Raw genomic sequence first — 18,278 nt, 5'->3', positions numbered from 1 at the left:
TTGAGCAAGATGACAGACCGGTGTCCCAGTATATTCAAGAGTTTCAACGCCTTTCCCAGTATATGAGGGGGTGGAGTGAAGAAGCCCTTTTGGACAAATTTGCTTTGGGCTTGGATGAAGATATCTATCAGCAATGTGTCAATCGAAATCTCTCCAAGCGCTTAACCGTTTGGTTTGAACACGCTGCTGACATCGAGCTGGATTTAACGAGGCTCCATTGTGCAAGGGAGGAGAGACAGAAAAGGAAGGAGAAAGCTGCAAAATCCACCCCCCCCCCCGCTAGCCGGAAAGTCCCGTTCGGAGGGAAGAGCGAGGGGAGAGGTGGCCCCTCGGGGAAATCCAGGCCAGTCACATGTTTTCATTGTGGAAAATTAGGCCATCGCGCACCCGACTGCCGTGCTAAATTACCCTCAACCACCCAACCCCCGTCCAAGCGGGAGGAGAGATCTGGCAAGTCCTCAGACAAGAGAAAGAAGGAAGCTGCCTTCGCTGTGGATTCCAGACCCCCTCGCTTCAGCCAGGCCTTGGAGGGAGAAGCGGACGCCCCCCCCCCAGCTCTTCTGATGACTCGGATGACGACACATCGCCTCGCTGGGTGAGTTCAAACAAAGGCCCCATGCTAATCCCCATAGAATTGAAAGTTCCGCCCGATGGGGGGCCGAAGCCCCTTCACGCCTTACTTGACTCAGGGTGTTCCCGGTCAATGATCAATCCTGCTATGGTGGAAAAGTTGGGCCTCAAATTACGTACTTTAAAAAAACCCCATTGTCTTCTGCCAAATAGATGGGTCCATCGCAGGCGGGGGGCCCGCTCATTTCTTTACTGAGCCCTTGGAAATGAAAATGGGTTCCCACACAGAACTAATCTCTTTCATTGTGGCTCCTGGGATGGACAGACCACTAATTTTGGGCCTCCCTTGGCTTCGGAAATGGAACCCTCGCATAAATTGGAGGGAAGGCTGGTTACGCATTCGCATGAAAGAGCCTCCGGAAGGGGAGGGCGTTCCTGAGAAACCTGTTAATTGCAATCCTGAGGTGGCCGCCAGAGGGCAGGAGAGGATTGAAGGAGAGGAAAAGATTCCTAAAGTGTATTGGGACCTGAGGGGAGTTTTCAGTGAAAAGTCTTCCGACAAACTTCCACCCCACAGACCTACTGATTGCTCCATTGACATTCTACCCGGGGTTAAGCTACCAAAACCCCAAATATATTCCATGTCACCCAGAGAGATGGAAGAAATGCGGAATTTCATAGATAAAAATTTGGAACGGGGATTCATTGAACCTGCTCGTCCCAAGGTTGCTGCCCCTGTACTTTTCCGTGAAAAGAAAGATGGCTCTCTCAGATTATGTGTTAATTTTAAAAATTTGAACGGGATATCGGCCCAAAATGTATACCCGCTTCCATTGATGAAGGACATGTTGGCCCAGTTGGGGAAGGGCCGCATTTTCACTAAATTGGACCTCATGGAAGCTTATTATAGGGTCCGCATAAAGGAGGGAGATGAATGGAAGACTGCTTTCAACTGCCCTCTTGGTTGCTTCCAGTTCCGGGTCATGCCTTTTGGCCTGCAGGGGGCCCCTGCAGTTTTCATGCAATTAATCAATGAGATCTTGCATGACCACCTCTACAAAGGAGTTATCATATATTTGGACGATATCCTTATCTATACTCGCTCCTATGACGAACATGTCGCACTCGTGCGCACTGTTTTGAAAAAACTCAGAGCTGCTGATCTTTATGCCAAATTATCCAAGTGTGAGTTTCACCAAACTAAGATTGACTACCTTGGATATCGCATCTCTCCAGTTGGCATTGAAATGGACCCTGAAAAGGTGAGGGCGGTCACTGAGTGGGACGCGCCTAGAACTCGTAGACAATTGCAAAAAATTTTGGGTTTTGCTAATTTCTACCGTCAATTCATTCCTTCTTTTGCCAAAATTGCGCTTCCTATAACTAATTTGCTGAAATCCAGAGGTGGCCCTAAACCTAAGCCTAGCAAGCCTCTTGACTGGACCATGGACTGCCAAGCGGATTTCGAGAAACTGAAACGCCTTTTTGCTGCGGAGCCGGTGCTGAAGCATCCCGACATGGACAAGCCTTTCGTCGTCCAAGCTGATGCCAGTGACGTCGCTGTTGGGGCCGTCTTGTTGCAATCCAACGACCAAGGTAACCTGCAACCTTGCGCGTACACCTCCCGTAAGCTCACAGACACTGAGAGACGTTGGGCAGTTTGGGAGAAGGAGGTGTTTGCGGTGCGGTGGGCCCTGACCATGTGGCGCCATTTTCTGGAAGGCGCTAAGCACCCTTTCGAGGTGTGGACTGACCACAAGAATCTGGAGGCTTTGAGAACGCCACGCCGTCTCTCCCCCAAACAAATGCGGTGGACCCAACATTTCAACCGGTTCAATTTCACACTCAAGTACATCCCTGGTGGGAAGAATTTCATGGCGGATGCCTTGTCCAGACTCCCTCAATACAACTGCTCTAAACTGAGCATCGTGCAACTGGTGGTTCCCACTTCCAGCCTGGCGGCTCCGGTGGTTACTCGCCAGCAGGCACGAGCAAAAGTGGACGTGACTCAAGATTTTCTTTCTGACCTCAAACTCGCCCTTCCCCAGGATGACTGGTTCCAGAAGCATCAAGATGAGTGCACAATGAGGGACGAATTGCCATGGATCGGCGCCAAATTGTATGTCCCCACCTCCCTTCGTCCCGTTGTCCTCCAACGTGCTCACGACTCCAAATTGGCAGGTCATTTTGGTTTTGTAAAAACTTTGCATTTAGTGAAGAGACAATTTTGGTGGCCATCTTTGAAGAAGGACATTGAACTTTATGTTGCCAGTTGTCCCGTTTGTGCGGCCGCGAAACGGCCTCCAGGTAAACTGCAGGGATTGCTCCAGTCTGTCGCCCGACCGGTTGCCCCTTGGAAGGAGATCTCTATGGACTTTATTGTTGAGCTCCCCGAGAGCCAGGGGCACACCGTCATTTGGGTCATTACGGATTTGTTTTCGAAACAAGTACATTTCGTGCCCTGCCACAAAATTCCTTCCGCTAAGGCGCTAGCTAAACTCTTCATTTCCCACATTTACCGTTTGCATGGGGTGCCTGATCGCATCATCTCCGATAGGGGTGTCCAGTTCACCTCAGTGTTCTGGAAGGAATTTCTCAAACGTATTGGCTCCGCCCAGGGCCTTAGCTCCGCCTACCATCCTCAGACTAATGGCGCTTGTGAGAGGACTAATTCTGTTCTTGAACAATATTTACGTTGTTTCATCAATTATCAACAAGATGATTGGGTGGACTTATTGCCGCATGCTGAGGTGGCCTACAACAATTCTGTCCATTCCAGCACTAGTTTCACGCCTTTCCGGGTGGTGTATGGTCAAGATTTTGTTCCTATTCCTGAATTGCCTTGTGACCAGCCGCAAGTTCCGTCCGTCGCTGACTGGAGCGAACGTCTCAGCCGTATTTGGCCTTTGACCCTGGCGACTCTGGATGCTGCACATCGTGCCCATAAAAAAGAGGCGGATAAAAGGCGTACACAGCCATATGTATACCGGGAGGGTGACTTGGTTTATTTGTCCATGAAGTTCCTTCACACCACGCAGAAGTCCAAAAAGTTGGGGCCGAAATATGTGGGTCCGTTCCCCATCGTGAAGGTCATCAATCCTGTCTCTGTTCGTTTGCAGTTGCCCAAGCACCTTAATCGAGTTCACCCGGTATTCCACATTAACCTCATTAAACCTGTTCGTGTTTCACATTTACGTCCACCCGATGACCCTCCGCCTGCTCCTTTGCTGATCGATGGTGAACGGCACTTTGAAGTTCATCAAATACTTGATTCCCGCAAGCGGCGTAATTGCATCCAATACTTGGTGGCTTGGAAGCATTTTCCTCCCTCTCATGCGGAATGGGTTGACAAGTCCCATGTTCGTGCCCCCTGGCTGCTTCGGAAGTTCTTTTGATGCGTATCCTGACAAGCCTTAATTTTTCTCTTTTCCCCTCCCTGTTTCTTTTTGTGTTTTGTTGTTGGTCTGTTTGTTTGTGGTTTTTTTTAGGCCTGAACGCCTTTTTCTGGGGGACGGCCGGATGTCAGCTTCTGCTTTGCTGTTGCTTCAGCTGCCATGAAACGGGGAGGGAGGGCATGGTATTTGGGTGGGGTTACTCAATGTGCTGGAGGAATGTTCTGGAGTTCTCTGGATGGTCAGACTACGCATGCGTGGGTGTTTCCCGCCTGGACTAACGGCACCGACATTCCATCTTCGTGATGCCTTTTGAAGTTATCTCACACCTGACACTTGAAGGACTTATGATTGGACTAGGCCTATGATGCCAGGGGGTGTGGAATGGGCTATTCTATATATCAACTGCTTTCGCGCCTAATTAATCAGACTTCGCTATGCAACCGCTCTTTAACCATTTTTAATTAGTAAAAGTACATTTGATTTTCCACGTATGGAGTCTCATGGTCTTTCTTTCCTAATTATTAAATGGAGAGGTGCTGACATTACCACTTTGAATAAGTGAAAATCATGAGAAATGACTCCATATCCATGCCTATATGCACTAACGTGTGAATCAAGCACTTGGTTAAGTATGAATCTCTTTCCTTTCTGCAATATTTCTAGAAGATTGGTTCAAGACTTTTCACTATCTAAAATGGAATAGGAAATAATGTTTTCTCCATCATCATTCTCCAACATGAGGTCTATAATATACAAAATTGATCAGGATTTTCCTTGGCAGTTCAACAACATCTTCTGAAGAAATGGACCAGTCCCAATGTTTTGGGAAGATATGGGCTTTGTTCTGTCAAAAGTTGCTAACTCGCTACTCTTTAATCATCTCTAAAGTGAAAGTAGAGAGCCAGTTTGGTGCAGTGATTAAAGGCACCAGGCTAGAAACTAGGAGTATGGGAATTCTGGTCCTTAGACACAATGCCAGCTGGGTGTGCCTTTGGGTCAGTCACTTTCTCTGATTCTAGGAAGAAGGCTATGGCAAACCGCTTCTGAAAATGTTGTCAAGAAAAATTCCTGAGTTTTCAAAGAGTCAAGTCTGGGTCCTCAGTTTTACATACAAAATGTGAAAATTCTCACTCATTGAAACTAGACAACCTGATAGTAAATCAAGCACCAAAAAAAAAGGCTACCTGAAAATTCCCCCAAAGAATCCAAGAAAGTCTTAGAATCTGAGCACTGATCTGTATAAATAGTACTCACATTTGAGACATAGCAGTTACTGGAATTCTTTCATAATGGCTTCATAGTTTCACTGTAATAATTCTACTTCTGGAAAATATATTTTACACTATTTTATCTTGTTAGCCAGAAAACGGTCTGTTGCACCAAACTATCTTTAGATAAAATCAGCTACTTGCAATATGTTTCCATGGCTGCTATTGATTAGGGAAATGACTTCCAGATAATGCCATGTGAGACAATGAATAGTGACAATGAATAGCAAATTACCATTGAAAAGTGAAATGTATTATAATCTCAAATAACATTAAGCAGAAGTTATTTCACCAAACTCAAGTTTTTCCATAAAGGGGAAGGAAAGTTTGCTAAGCTTAAGCTTTTCTATAATTTCTGCAAACATCTTAAACATAAAAAAAAACCTTTGCTACCTCGTATGTAAAAGGCTTTCTCTTACTAAAGAAACGGTTTCATTTATTTAAATAGTGCCTGCTTTTCAGTACATTTGAATCCTATGGCATTATTTGCCATTCAGGACAGTTCCACTCAACCATTGACTTTACCCCAAATCCTCAAAGCCCTTTTGAGGATTTGATGATGATTTTCGCATTGTTTCAGCCCAGTGATGGGATCCGGGTGGTACAGTAGCAGCAGCTACTGTACCGGAATAGTGGGCCATTTGGCCCACCCACCCATCCGTGTTCCTTACCATTTTTTGAAGCAAACGGGTCAATTGTACATGCTCGCATAGCGTATGGCGCTTGCACAACCTCCACCAAGCAGCTAAGTGTCACTGGGCAATAGCGTGTGCATGCACATGCAGCGCATGTGTCCGCCGAGGTTGCCCAGCCCCACCACAGCATACCAGCTGAGATGGGATCTGGAACCCACTACTGTTTCAGCCCCTGTAACTCTCTGTATTGTCAATGAGCCAGCCATTTTGATCAATGGAAGATGGCACAAATTATATTTTGCCCAGAGTCCTGCTCTTTACTCATACTAGCTCCCATGGTTGTGGTCTCATTGTGCTTCTTTTTCACACAGGGAAAAAATAATCACTCAGTTTAAAAGGCTTGATACATGATGGCCAGTGTAGAAGAGTCTGAGATGATGGAGGAAGCCACTCAGGGGGGGCTCCATACAAATACCAGCCTCAAGTGGAGTTTGGCAGTCAGGCACCTGAAGCTCTGATGTGGCTGAGGAACATTTGAGTCAGCTGGAGATAACAGAAGAAGAGCTGGATCCAAGACTGCCTTCCAGTCCTAGAACACATAGGAAAACTACAACTCTTTTGCACAGCAAGGGCATTCCAACCCTTGAGTGCCTGCTTTTGACACAGACTCAATTTAAAATTCATCACTGCCCTGCAGTTCTCAGTTGAAAATAATTGCTTTGCTTGCTGGAACTCTGTATGTTTGCCTTCTGAACCTGCTGCCTGTGAAAATCCTGCTCTCTGGAAGAGGGACTGACACCTCCTGTCCGAATTTTTGGACTTCTGGATTATCCTATAACCTGACTGTGCTTCTGCTCCTCTGCTTTGGTTCCTGACTGTTTGGATCAACTTTACAGGCAAACTCTCTAGGGACTGGGACTTTGTGGCTCTGTGTGTGTGTTTGTAAACATGCTTTGCCTCCTGCCTTCGGTGTTCGACAAATCCTAGGTAAAACTCCTTACAGCTGTTCCTCTCCCTGTGTGTGTGTATGTGTGGAATGCAGGACAAAGCATGATAAAATTATGACTAGGTGCCAGAACACTTTGACTTCAAGGAAGTGGAGATGCTCTTTTAATTTAGCATTATAAGATCTTATTCATTTATTCTATTTATATTGAAATATTGTAAAGACCTGACTTTTAGAGATAAGAACCCAAGGAGCTGGGAGATAAGGCAAGGTAAGATATTTTGCCAATGGAAATCCCCTCTGCCTCACAGCTTGGGAGATGTTACTATAGCATGGGCCACAGAAGAGACAAAAATCATCAGCCTGGCTGATTAGTGCAGAACCACAAACACAATGGGCAAGTGTGTGCTGCAAGAGAAGGAGCAAACAGCAAAAGGTCTTGTTTCCTTAAGAGGCTCTTGCCTCTAGATGATCTATAATCCTTTCCATAGAGTCTTCTCTTAGGAAAAGGATATGTCGGTTGGTAAGAAGGGAAGGCTCTCCTGCATTGCTGAATGCCATCATTCTTCTGTTAACTGTCTAAGCATTTCAGAAATGCAAAACTGAGCTACAAATAGAAATCCCGATGAAACTGCTCTACAACTGTAGTATTGTTCATTTGTGTCACTTCTCCATAAGTTCCCATTGCCACAAGGTAGGAATGGTAAGATGAAAATGAGCTATTCCCCTTCCGCCAAGGTGGCGCAGTGGTTAAATGCAGCACTGCAGGCTACTGCTAGATCAGCAGGTCAGCGGTTCAAATCTCACCGGCTCAGGGTTGACTCAGCCTTCCATCCTTCCGAGGTGGGTAAAATGAGGACCCAGATTGTTGGGGGCAATATGCTGACTCTCTGTAAACCGCTTAGAGAGGCCTGAAAGGCCTATGAAGCGGTATATAAGTCTACTGCTATTGCTATTGCTATTGCTATTCTCAATTATCCCAAGGTTTGCCAAGATGGTGGCCAGGAGCTGCTCTGGAGAGCTGGGTTATGAGACAAGGTCGATTTAGATAGGAAAACTAGGTTGGCCATTTCACATGCACAGGTAGAGCCAATATGTTTTTATTTATTTATTTTAATTTGGGGAATCGTGTGGGTTTTAATTGTATTTTTCCCAAAACTACATTAAAATTAGGGGTTTTCAGAGGGTGTTCATAGATTTTTCTTTTAATTCAAATGGCAGCAGCTAGAATTGGAGGGGTCTGGAGTAACAAAAGAATATGGGAACCAAATACATATTTAGAGCTGTAGATCATCTATTTTTGCATGATACACTTCAGATTTGCTCGTTGTGCCTGAACATTTCTTTAAGCTATACATTTTTACAAGGTTACTGTAACAAAGAGAAATTGAGCAAACTAAAGAAAGCTGACTGAATTGCTTTTTCTTTTAGATTCCTTTCTACAAGAAGTTAATTTAATTTCTGAAAACATTTCTATGTTGCCCTTGATTATGCTGGGATTTCAGGGTAATATACAAGCAATTGCATCACAAAAGAGTCAATAACTTCCTTAACAATTAGAAAGTCAGCCACAGATTAAAATGCTTGAGTATACAAGAGCATACTTGCCTAGAGGTGAAAATATTATAACATATGTCCTTCTACCCAATGCAGCAAGCTTTCTTAGGCAAAGTATTCCAAGAGTGGGTCCTGTGGCCCATTGTCCAAGAAATCTTTTCCTCCACTGCCCCATGTCCCACTGTCTCCAGCAAAATTAAAAAGGTCTTGTAGATCTCAACAAACAGGCTGATTGAAATATGCTCTTTTAGGCATTCATTACTGAACATTTCTCAAGAAAAAAAAGTCTCAAGAGCCATCACTGAAGGTCAATTGTTGGTGGGGGGGGATCCTTTCTCATCAATTTTGCTAGAGAAAATTGACTCAACACTAAGACAAGGAATTCTGAGAAAGAAACCCTGCTACTTCAGTGCAAAAGATAATAACTATAATATTTTAGTCATTTTTAGTCATTTGTCTTAACATCATGACAGGTGAGCTAAGAAACTCTTTGTGTTGATCTTTGCTATAATACTCGACAGTGGCTTTGAATATTTCTGGAAATAATCCAAAGTCCTAACAGTTAAAAAGTTTGCCACAAATTAAAAAGCTCAAGTAAACAACAGCATGTCTGCCTGCAGCTGAAAATATTGTAAACATATGCTTTCTTTCATTTGGGGCATTTAATAAGACATTTCAAGAATAGGAAAAATTCCTATAGACGCAAGTGTGTGGATGTGGTGGTAGTTGGCTTTCTGGTCAAGGACCCACCAAAACTTCTCTGGGGTCATGAAAAGCAGCCTTAGCCATGGAAGTAACATCATTTTCCCTGCCCATTGTAGACCTTGGCTCGCATCCAAGAAATAAAGTGAAGCCCTCACCATCAAAAGCACTTTCATGGGCTACAGCAAAAAGACAGGATTGGTCTCTATGGTCTTTCTCAAATAGGTAAATGTAAAGGTTCCCCTTGAACATATGTGTTAGTTGTTCCCAACTCTAGGGGGTGGTGCTCATCTCCGTTTCAAAGCTGAAGAGGCAGGGCTGTCCGAAGACACCTCCGTGGTCATGTGGCCGGCATGACTAAATGCCAAAGACACGTGGAACACTGTTAACTTCCCACCAAAGGTGGTCCTTATTTTTCTACTTGCATTTTTTACGTGCTTTCGAACTGCTAGGTTGGCAAAAGCTGGGACAAGTAACGAGAGCGTGCGTGTTGCATCCGGCCCACAGGCCACAAGTTTGACACCCCTGATCTAAAGCATTTCAAAGCTACACCATAGCTGTCCTGAGAACAAATCACTTCTTAAAAGAAAAGGAAGTTTCTAGGCCTTATGGTTGCAAAGCTTTTCTTGGGTTTTCATTACAAATGGTTTGGATTCTAAATGGCTCCTTGGTCTTCTCAATGATACATTAGAGAAATCCATACAAATTTTGTACACTTTTGAAAGCCTTCTATCCTTGGCCACCTGGCCAATTTCACATCAGCTCCTTGTGGTGTGTCTTGCATTGCATTTTTCTTGCATGCCTCCTCTGACCTTTCTACGGTCTTGAGTAAAATGCATGAAACTTCTGTATATTTGTGTGTAGATGTGCAAGTCACTCCACAGTGGTTTTATCAATTTTTTTCACTTTTCCAGCTGAACAACCACACCTTGAATTGTACTCATTTGACTTTTGTGCCATCGTGTGGGAGAATCTTGAACGTGCAAGTCTGTGAAATTAGACTTTGTCATATAAAAATTGGATCAAACGAAATCTCAAGAAGCTTAAATTGGGAGTTTAAACAAATATTTAAATGTCAGATGAAGTGAAATGAACTATGGAGGCTTAACTATTTATTATAATGGACTACGGAAAGCAGCTAAAAGCCTTAGATGTCTGATCAAATCCTATGAGGGTTTTATTATTCTGTCTATAGAAATACTCTTTGTTGTTGGAATACTTAAAACCATTTTCTTAAATTATATTTGAAAGAGAAGAAAGTATAATCCTATCTTAAAACAAATCTCGCGTTATTGACTTGATCATGTCTCTGCATATAAAGACAAATCCTGCTGATGTTGCATATTGCACTATTGTAGAACTTTCCAGAAATAGATTTTGCTAATTACTTGTATGAGCTAACATTTTAAATATTTTATTAATTTATTTCTATTTTTATATCTTTGTTCCCCTGAGCCAAGTCAGGTTAGATTAGGCAAGAAAGTGAAAAGAAAGAAGCAAGTCCCTTTTAAAAAAAATTATGGCTATTCATCATCTTATCATTTTTTTATGAGCAAACACAAGTTAAATTGTAACATGCCATATTAGAGTGACCAGAGCAGAGCAGAAGTCATGTATGGTACATACTCACAGTGATGTGCGGTGAGGTTTATGGCTGGTGAGGCAAGCCCTGCTGTTGTGTCCAACATAGAGGCGCCCCGCCTCTATGGCGGACCCAGCGCCGGGACGTCCAAAAGCCCTGCCGCTGTGTCCGACATAGAGGCGGGACGCCATAAGGAATTTTTCAGCTTTTAACTCTGCTCAAGTGATCATAAAGATAGACTAAATGAGGCACGTGGTTCTCCCGCCTCCTCCTGTAGAGGGCACTTTTTAAGAGGCTTTTTTAAACAGTTAATCACTAAGCAGAGTCATCCACTGTGACTGTGGCAGCAACTACCTCAGCCTTTTTCCTTTTCCTTTTCTTTTCTTTTCATGATGACAGTGGTGAGCCCCTGCCTCCCCTGCCTCCCCTGCCTCCCCTGCCTCCCCTGACTGCACGTCACTGCATACTCATGTTAACATTTTAAAGTGAATAACTGTTTCTAGTTTAAAAGAATAATTTTACCATATAAAACCAGAAAGTATCTTTTCTTTTCAGAAAAAGGAGCACTTATCTGAGATATTTTTGTATCTGAAACCAAAAGTCCAATACAATGTATTATTGGAGGCCCACATTCAGGATTAGTTGGAAAAAAGTTATAACAAATTTGAATTGTTTTATATACTGTTGAGTAGCTTTTTCAAATGTAAAAGTTGTTCAGTTGTATGGAACAAGCAGAACAGCATAAAATGAAAGACAGTGGCTTATCCATTGAAACTTGGGACTTTTTCTATTTTTATAGATTGCACATAGATGTGTACAAGTACACACACACATTCACACATATCTGAACATCCACATCAGTAGGTTTTCCTTGGCTCCTCTATTAGATAGTGTAGAATGAAATGCAAGAGCTGATATGGAGGATTTTGATTCTTATAATTCTCATCAGCAATATTGTGCAAAATCATAAAAGAATAAAAGGCCAGATCCAGCCCAGTGCTTATTAGGGCACAAGAAGAATTGGAGGAGCAAGAAGAAACCAGGGCTTGCCTGAAATACTTTGCTGCTTAACACAATACTGGTGATCTTTCCTCCATTTTACCTCCAGAAACTGTGAAATAACCAGGGGGATGGCATAGCTGCCTCCCAGGGCCGGATTTAGATGAAAAGAGGCCCTAGGCTATTTCACTTATGAGGCCCTTTCACCTCCCATTTTTAAGTTTGTAAATTACATGAGAGACAATAAAATACATCATTACTGTGATATATATCAATACATATCAATATATATAGCTGGCCTCCCGACAGAGGGTGGCTCTGCTCTGCGGCAAAGGCAGCGAGGCCAGCCGCCTCCCCTGCTGTGCTCAACTGCCCGGCTCAGCCCCCTCGCCCTCACCTGCCTGGCCACTGGTGGGCTCCGTGTCGACGGGGCGGCTACTGGGAGCGGCCATGCCTCTCGCCCGACCGCCGGTGCCAGGAACGTGGGCGGGCTCCCCAATTGCCGCGGTGCTGGAACGATCTTAACCAATACATTTTTATGTTTGTTTATTAGTCATATTTCTCCTTATTTTTGGTTCAATGTTTTAGTGTTCACTGTTTTTAGAATAGTGTAATTTTAATTTTGCTAACAATTTGAATGTAAGCCCCTCTTGATCTTGAGGCCCTAGGCTGAAGCCTAGTTAGCCTATAGGAAAATCCGGCCCTGCTGCCTCCTAATCATAGGGCCTTAGAAGATCAGCAAACTTCACAGTTGAAATGTGAAGTCCTTAATCCTGAAAGCTACTTAAGGAAGCCAAAACAAAAACAAAAAAACAGATCCTCTACAAAGCAGCAGTTCCTGCAGAAATAATCATCTTCATCAGAGTTGGAAGGGATCTTGGAGGTCTTCTAGTTCAATCCCCTGTTCAAGCAGGACACCCTGTGCTATTTCAGACAAATAGATGTACAGCCTCTTCTTAAAAGCCTCCAATGATGGAACACCCACAACTTCTAAAGGCAATTCGTTTTATGGGTTGATTGCTTTCATTGTTCAGGAAATGTCTCCTTCATTCTAGGTTGCTTCTCTCCTTGGTTAGTTTCCATCCATTGCTTCTTGTCCTGCCTTCTGGTGTTTTGGAAAATAAGTTGACCCCTCTTCTTTGTGGCAGCTCCTCAAATATTGGAATACTGCTACCATGTCACCCCTAGTCCTTCTTTTCAGTGGACTAGACATAACCCAATTGATGCAACCATTCTTCATAGTTTTAACCTCCAGGCCCCTTAATTGTCTTAATTTGTCTTCTCTGCTCTCTTTCCAGATTTTACAACCCCCGGTATGCCCAAATATGGGAGGAAGGTCACTACTTCCATTCTCTGTCCTTCGGCTCGTCACAAGAGACCATACAGGCAGAAACCCAATATTTTTACTGTTGCCTTTTTGTTACATTTTGTTGTATTTGTGCTGATAAATAAATAAAGGGAGACTAGTATAGATCTATTTCAAGCTATTTAGCTCTCATCAGCTAGCCATACCCTTAATGGGATTTGAACCCTGTGTGTGTGTGTGTGTGTGTGTGTGTGTGTGTGTGTGTGTGTGTGTATCTATCTATCTATCTATCTATCTATCTATCTATCTATCTATCTATCTATCTATTAGAGTTACAACCCCCGGTATGCCCAAATATGGGAGGAAGATCACTACTTCCATTCTCTGTCCTTCGGCCACAGGGTTCGGTCCTGTCCCCCCTCCTGTTTAATATCTACATGAAGCCGCTGGGTGAGATCATTCGACGGCACGGGATAAAATACCATCAGTATGCGGACGATACACAGTTGTATCTGTGGCTGCTCCGACCCTCTGGAACGAACTCCCCATGGAGATTCGGACCCTCACCACCCTCCAGGCCTTCCGCAAAGCCCTTAAAACCTGGCTGTTCCGACAGGCCTGGGGCTAAAGAGCTGTTACCCCCGTCTCGAATGGTATGACTGTTGTGTGTTTTAAATTATGTATTGTTATTTGTTTTTGCTTTGTTTTTTAAATTTTTGCCTGTATTCCCCTTCCCTGGTTTGAGTTGTGAGCCGCCCTGAGTCCCCTTCGGGGGAAAAGGGCAGCATATAAATGTAATAAATTGAATTGAATTGAATTGAAAAGCCAATAATTTTAAATTTCTTCAGATTAACTTTGTTCGGACGAAAAATATATTTTTGGACACAGTTTTGCAGGTTCATTTGAAAAACATAATCTTACTTCTGCCTTAGATACAGCGTTTTTTTAAGTCTATTGTATTCTTTAAGTGACTAAATGAACAAGCAATTAATGAAGAATTTTCTTCCCCAAATTCTTTTGGAATAATGGTAATGCCGATTGCCTATATTCACAGTATTGCAACTGTGTTCCTTAAGCCTAAACTTTATTTGATACCCAGCTCTATAAATTGCAAGAAGAATCTTGAACAAAGCAAAGATAATACCAATACTAATAGGTACCTTGGGTGCAAACTCAAAACATCTGGAACACCAGTTCAATACCATCGGCATTGACAAAATCACCACCAGTCAATTGCAAAAGGCAGCTTTATTTGGAACAAGTTACATACCTTTAACATCATTCTCATTGAGAAAGACTTGATAAGTAGATAAAAATGCTAATCCAGTCTTAATATTTGGCTGACAGTACAACAAACCATAATAATAAAGAAAAAAGTATGGATAATTGATGTGACAATACCAGGAAATAGAAGGCAAAGAATTGGAAAAGGTCACAAAATATCAAGATATGAAAGATTATGGCATAAGTGGCCATGATGGTTGTAGTGGTTTTAAAACTCTTGGACAGCACTTAAAAAATCTGTGCATTGACAAAAAAATTCATCTGTCAATTACAAAAAGCCACACGCTTAGACCTGCATATATACTTATACAGATACATTAAGATTGCCTAGGTTCTTGGGAAGAACTCAGTTTGTATAAATGTCATCACCAGCTAAAGAAACAGCAGCTATGACTTCACATGCAGCAGCTGCAACAACAACAACAACAACAACATCTGCTACTACTTCTTGGATCCACCCAGGCCTCCTATTAATCTTTTTTTCCCTCAGTACTAAGTTTATTTTTGTATAAGTTCTCTATATTTCTGACCAATTTAGAAATATTTCTCCACATCCCCACTCCCAAGTTTCAAGCTTCTGAAATGACCTCCGCATACTTAAGATCATAGGCCACTTATCAAATTTCTATAATACAATTGTTTGCAAGCTGTTCTTCACTTAAAATAAGCCTTTCATAAAAATTAAAAGACAACAAACATAACTGCAAACACACTAATAATAATATACCCATTTCTGCAAGAGTACAAAATTTTATACTTTATGTGATGCACTTCAGAGTAGAATCATATAAAGTTTTCCTGTTCAGAAGCAATAAATGACCAATTAGCTATCTATTTTTATACCTTAACTGTACTCTTATATAGCAAATTGAAGAATGTACTTTTTAAACAGATTTCAAAGAATGGCTTCATGGTATCTGAAAGGGTACTTTTACATGGTTAGTTCCTCTACAGTTGCAGTCCTCTTATCCTGGAATAGTGTGTCATTTTTAGATATATATCAAAACCAAGAAAGTCTGTTTGGATTCAACCTGCATTCCAGTGCCAATGATCACACAAAAATCACATTTATTCATTCTAATAAATTTGATATATAATAAGTAGAGTTGTAGTGGCAGCTGAAAACACAGTGTTGTGCCCCCCCCCCCAGCAGCCAGCAGAGCAGATTTGGACAGTGAGGAGGTTGGAGAGCAACAATAATCAGCAGCCTTTGGAGTCAGACATCAGTGAGGCAGATGAACAGCTGGAGCCTGTTGCCAGTGTGCGCATGTGCAGAGTTGCCAGGGAACAGCTAAGGAACAAGAATCGACTTGGAAGTAAGGCCACAGGTGGACAATGTATGGCCCCTCCCATAGGAAATAAAAGAGGAGTGAAAGGGGAGGGGCGTTTGCAGGAGACAATGAGTTCCTTCCTGTATTCTTGCCAAGTATTGGAGCATCTGAAAGGTATCGGCCTGGCCACTCTCCAAGCTTGATAAAGGTTGGTAATTGTGAACTATCTTGAAAGACTGTGAAAAGAGGGTGGGGTCAGACTGATGACAGTGGTATCAGCATATCATAATGCAAGGCCTACATTTTTTCAATGTGGGTCCATACACGAAAGGAGTAGAGCTTGGAGCATGACATCCTAACACTGTTTCCACATTCTGACACAAATAACATCCCACACATGCTTATGATTACATTTACACAAGATAAGGGAACATTCAGCACAGCTATAATTGTTAAGGTCAACACCCATCTTTGCCTTGCCAAGTAAAGTAACATTATAATGGGAGAGGAAACTGATCTCTCTTCAGACCAAGACAAATAGAATGGAATGTTTGGCTATGCTTGCTCTTCCTGTTGTATTATAAGTAATACTGATTGTATTCTTTCTCATCGAACATGGTCCACATTGACTGATTTGTTGTTACCTCCATCTTACATGGGTCTCCTGCTCGAGCAGGGGCTTCTTGAACTAGAAGACTTCCAATGTCCCTTTCAACTCTATTATTCTGTTACCCAGGCATATTCTTAGAAAGAATTGCCCCTTTGCAGAGGAGGAGGAGGAGGAGGAGGAGGAGGAGGAGGAGGAGGTGGTGGTGGTGGTTTTGAGGGCATCCTCATTTTGAAAGTTCTCTCCAATAAAAATCTGTAAGCCTTTTGATCACAATTAACAAATTTTCACATGTATGGAGATACATCTACAATTCTGCACCAGAATCTCTATATGGAATGGAGGGATGGCACAGAAAGGAAACCATAATTCTCCCTTCAATAAACATATTTTATGTACCCTTCCCCCAAGAAGATAATTTGTAATCGATTGGGAACACATTCCTATCTAAACACTCCATAGAGCAAACCCACCTAGAAAATGAAATAGTGGTCTTCAGTGGATCATCTTACCAGGGGTGGGACTGTTGTCTACTTTACACCTTCCCTATGGAGATTTAACCTGATTCAAATCTTCCTCAGCTTCTGTGCCCTATCTCCTTATTTGATTGGATAGAGTATAATCAATAGGTAGAACCCAGGACAACTTGCTATGAGATTTTTAAAACTATACTATTATAAACTAAAACAGTTATTTACCTCTAAAAAGTCTGAAACCTTGGGAGAGGTAGAGGCATCAAAATATATGTCAGTACCAGTTACCATACTTTTGATATTATTTTTGCAGCCCATGTTTTGCCTATTTCACTAGCTATGTTGTGCCTGCTGGGCACATTTACCTCCTCTCTCCATTCTGAAAGAGCTAAGCCTCATAAATTATTCAGGCAAAGATATCCAAACACTCCCACTCCTACACCTGAGTTACAGCCCCTTTGCTGTTTTGTGTGTTTAGAAGTATAATGATTGCACAAAAAGGTGAGCTAAACATCATTCACGCATTTAGGAATGGGGGAAAGGGTTTAAGGATCTTCCTTCTGACATCCTCTTCGACTCATTCACTGTAAAGGAATTTATTTCCCAATAAACCAAGTTATTTCTACAGGACAAGACATTCCCCTGCCTGTATATTTCTATTTCAGAGCCTGTTAAGAGCCAATATTCGGGTCTACATTTGTCTTGCCTCTCCCTGTATCCTTTTTATACATATCTCCCTCCCGCTCTTTTTATAATAAATGCCAAAATATGGCAAGAGGGACTTTGATGTTTACCCTAGCAAATATGAAAGAAAAGGCACCAGTGGTTTCCATTTCACATTGCTGTACATTCATTGTTGCATATTACTCATATTAGAGAGGCTCAAACCATCCTGCAGTCTAACAAAGAATGTATTTGCACCAACATAAGATAAAGTAGCATGCCTGCAGAGCATGCACTTGTAAGAACTCAAAAGTGCACACACACACAAACCCCAAGGCTTCTGTTTGCATTAGCCTTGTAGTGGTTTGCAACACATATTTATGACAGTCTATTGACCCAATTGGTCTTCCCAGTAGTGGGATGCAACCGGTTTAACAACTGGTTCAGTGAGCGTGCGCATGCCCATGTGTGCTTTGCACACACACGCTTTGCACACGTGCACAGTGTTCAAAACCCACCCATTTTAAGCTTTAAAACTTACCTTCTATGTCAGCACTGGTGAGTAAAACAGCTGACACATGGCAATCCACTGTGCTGTGCGAATCAGCTGAGCTAAAAAAACAGGGAAATATAGGACAGGAAAGAGCAGAGGGAGATGGGCAGGGCCAACTGCTCACTGGAACTACCAGTTCACCCAAACCGATACAAACCGGCAGAATCCCACCCCTGGGTCTTCCCCATTGGCTGCTGAGTGTGTTGTTTTTCTGCCATATCCCCTTCATTTCATCACAATAAGGCAGCTTTAAGTTGTACTGAGCTGGATTTGGGTAAAAAGTAATGTTTTCTCCTTATCCTAACCCCACCCAAGAACAGCATCAAGCAATGTAAAATTTGTTAGACATACTTTCCATTCCCTTGAAGACCTCTGGAAAGAATGGCTGGGAGAGGGAAGAAAGGCATAAAACATAGAATAATAGAGTTGGAAGGGAACTTGGAGATCGTCTACTCAAACAGATATGC

Source organism: Thamnophis sirtalis, unplaced genomic scaffold (genome assembly GCF_051295495.1).
Source record: "Thamnophis sirtalis isolate CommonGarterSnake01/CBP01778 unplaced genomic scaffold, rThaSir2_p1.2 scaffold_1, whole genome shotgun sequence".
In the NCBI taxonomy this organism is placed as follows: Eukaryota; Metazoa; Chordata; class Lepidosauria; order Squamata; family Natricidae; genus Thamnophis; species Thamnophis sirtalis.
This window is presented reverse-complemented; position numbering follows the sequence as displayed.